This window comes from Tupaia chinensis, unplaced genomic scaffold (assembly GCF_000334495.1).
Source record: "Tupaia chinensis unplaced genomic scaffold, TupChi_1.0 Scaffold143770_1, whole genome shotgun sequence".
Lineage (NCBI taxonomy): Eukaryota > Metazoa > Chordata > Mammalia > Scandentia > Tupaiidae > Tupaia > Tupaia belangeri.
This window is the reverse complement of record NW_006203619.1, coordinates 37840-41875: the sequence shown is the minus strand read 5'-3', so window position 1 is coordinate 41875 and position 4036 is coordinate 37840.

Genomic DNA, 4036 nt, shown 5'->3' with positions numbered 1-4036 from the left:
AAAATTTCTTAAAAAAAAAAAAAAAAAAAAAAAAACAGAAGAAAGAAAAAGAAAAGAAAATGTCTAACAAACTGTCAAGGATAAGTCTGAAAAAAATCAATAATAGCACTGAATTTTTTAAAAGAATTTATTTATTTAATTAATTTATTTGTTTTAATTTGATTAGAGCGGAACAGAGTGAGAGAGATTGATAAAGCAAGCCACCAGGTCAGAGACTCAAACTGATATCGTGGGACCAGCAGTTAGTGTAATGTCGATGTTGTTGGACTCCCATGCAGTCTACCTCGGTTTGCGTTCCTGACTCGATGGCTTAAACTCACGCCGGGTGCCTGTGCGTGTGTGCCCAAGATCCTGAGAGGAAAATAGAAGAGAAGGGATTGTGGCATGGCCATCCCCCCTGGGAGCACACAGCCACAAAAGAAAAACCCTCTGGAAAAAAAAAAAAAAAAAAAAAGAAAAGAAAAAGAAAGAAAGAAAGAAAAATAAAATAAAATAAAATGTCTAACAAACTGTCAAGGATAAGTCTGAAAAAATCAATAATAGCACTGAATTTTTTAAAAGAATTTATTTATTTAATTAATTTATTTGTTTTAATTTGATTAGAGAGGGACAGAGTGAGAGAGATTGATCAAGCCACCAGGTCGGAGACTCAAACTGATATCAGCCTTGTGGCAGTCCAACGCCCTTAACCACCACGCCTCCTGTTGGCTGCAGCATTGAATGTTAATGTATTAAATCCTCTAATCAAAAGGCACAAACTAGCTATATGGATTAGAAAACAAACCAGGAGCCCAGTATACACTGCCATCAGAAAAGGACCTCACAAAAGCATGCATACATTTCCAGTGAAGGGATGAATAAAACATATCCTATGCAAATAAAAAAAAAAGGTTGGAGTTATAATACTGGTATCAGACAAAATAAATTTTCCAAAAAGTATAAGAGGCAAAGAAGGACACTCTATAGTACTAGGAAGGCTATTTCACCAAGAAGATAAAAACTTATAAATATCTGTGCATGTGGGACCAGCAGTTGGCATAAAGGCTATGTCACTGGACTTCCATGTAGCTGACTTCGGTTCATGTCCCAGACCCGGCGGCTTAAACTCACACCAGGCACTTGTGTGGACATACTGAAGATCCTGAGAAGAGAATGGAGGAGAAGGGATTGCAGTATGGCCATCACCCCTGGGCAATAATTCTTACTTTCTGACTCTGTCTCTCTGTCTTTATGGTGATCACATGTGCCCTATAGCAAAAACCTCTCAAAACAAAACAAAACAAACAGTAAATATCTATGCACCCAACCCAGAGAGCATTGAAACATATGAGAAAAAGTCTGCTACATCTACAAAGACAAATAGCACACACAATAATAGTTAGGGATTTCAACACTCACTATCTCCTCTGGACAGATCACCTGGACATAAATAAAATAATAAATGAATAAGTAAATAAATAATGAATAATTTTTTAAAAAGCAAGGAGATACAAAATCAAAGCAATAGAGGAGCCCTCCTGTTTCATATCTAGCCCACTTGCCAGCAAGGGAAACTGAGACAGGGGCACCACTGACCCCAGCTCACTTCCAGGTTCCCAAGACCAGGACCCCATAGGTCCTCTTGCCCTCCATGTGGCCTGTTTCCATGTGACTGGGCAGCCAGGGAAGCAACAGATCACCGGCTTCTGAAATCCTCAAGACTGGTGATATTTGCTCCCTGACAATTTCAGAGAGCCAGAAAGAAACCTTGCAGAATGCTCTTAATGTTCCTTTATAAGCAATTAGAGGGACCAGCAGTTAGCATAATGGCTATGTCACTGGACTCCCACATAGTTGACCATGGTTCGTGTCCCAGACCCGGTGGATTAAAACTCATGCCAGGTGCATGTGCGTGCGTGCCCAAGATCCTGAGAGGAGAATGGAGTAGAAGGGATTGTGGCATGGCCATCCCCTCTGGGGGGTTACTTCTTGCTTTCTATCTGTCTGTCTCTCTCTTCGAACACACGCGCCCTATAGCAAAAACCTCTCCAAAAGAAAAAAATTGTCCAAATATTTTCTAATCATCTATGCCTGAGGGGAGTTCATGTTCCTGTTTGAAAAACTGAGTCTTGATCTTACTCTGAAAAACCACAGCTTGCTATATTTTGTATATAAGGTTTGAGTAGTGTTACCTCCAAATGATTAGAATACGACTTCAGCTTGGTCAATGAAAAACATTTCCCCCAGACTGTAATGAGTAGATTAGGGTTCTAGTAGCAAGAGATGCAAACTCAATACTTTTGCATAGTATGTTGAGAAAAAGTCTTTTCTCTCTCTCTCTCTCTCTTTCTCTAGAGTTTCTGAGAGAATAAACCCAGACTCCTGGTATAGTCTTGTCAGGAGCAGAAATAGACTGATAAAAAATGAAGTCAATACAAATGGAAGCACAGTCAAAACATGAGCAAAAAAACCAATTCCAATAATAAAAATTTAACTGTAGAACTGATGCACTTCAAAACTCTGTTATCATTTCTTATTTTATTCCATCTGTGTTATTGTCTTTTTTACATTTACTTAACTGCATAAATAAACATTGCATGCTTAGTACTTGTTCCTACAACTAAAATATTATCAAAAATTAAGTCTGGGCCAGTTCAGTACAGCAGCAGTAAATGCTCTGCTCAAAGCTGAGTCAGATCCTACATGATGACTGCAGCTTGAATCTCAAGCTTTATCAGCCAGAAAACATGCTGGGTACATACACAAATACCCAAGATTTGATGGACTGGGGGACTTGAGGAAGAAGATTGGGGCATAGCTAAACCCTATGGAGGGTGCTCATTTCCCTGGCTAATAGAATGAAGAAATCTTATAGTAAATAAAGAAAAAAAAATCTATTATTTTGTAGAGGTTTTTTGCTATAGGATGTGTGTGCTCGCCAGAAAGACAGAGAGAGATAGAGAGACAGAAAGCAAGAAATCATTCCCCATGGGGGGTGGCCACACTGCAATCCTTTCTCCTCCATTCTCCTCTTGGGATCTTGGGCACGCACACAAATGTGCCTGGCGTGAGTCTAAGCCACTGGTCCGAGACTCAAACCTCAGTCGAGCCCAGAGGAGTCCAGCGACATAGCCATTACACTAACTGCTGGTCCCAAGAAAAATATTTAAAATTAAGTATATGTTCAATCACTTATCCTGCCTCCTGCTTCATCACAAAGGTAATCAATATCTTGATATTTTTTTTAAAAAGTTTCTTAAAAGTAATGTATCTGGGCACCAGAAGCTGTCCTATTAGTTACATCAGTGGACTTCCTCGTAGTCGACCATGGTTCAAGTCCCGGACCTGGCAGGCTTAAAACTCATGCCAGGTGCATGTGTATGTGTGCCCAAAACCCCAAGAGGAGAATGGATGAGAAGGTATTGTGAAATGGCCATTTCCCCTGAGGGGGTGATTTTTCACTTTCTGCCTCTCTATATCTATCTCTCCAGCAAGCCATGTCCCTATAGCAAAAACCTTTCTTTCAAAAAAATAAATAAATAAAAATATCTTTATCACATGTATATTTTTAGTTTTAGCTGGTTCTGAAGTTTTAAAAAATTGGTATATTTTATGCAGACATAAAGAAAAAATGTTTAATTCAGCATTAAGTTACTAAGTTTTACAACAGTTGTTGAATGTAGTTATAGATTCATATTCAGTACTATACTTCATTCCATTGTGAGATCATTTCATAATCTGTTTATGCATTATACTGTAATTAATGCATGACTACAACCATGTAACTATAAAAAATGTCAGTGTGCACCCTAAAATGCTATTGATAGGTTGCAGGATATGCTGGTATTCAACCATATAAAGTAAAATTTCACATTTCCTCAAGGGATTCAGAAAATTCTATCTCACTATATGACAAAAAGAGAGAGAGAGAGAGAGATGGAATAATTGTGAAGAGACCTAATATCCAACATGTCATAAGGAAAACTTTATCCTTCTTTGTTGCTGTTCTAATTATATACATGGATAAAATTGCAATCTACAAAATAACCAGAGCTTA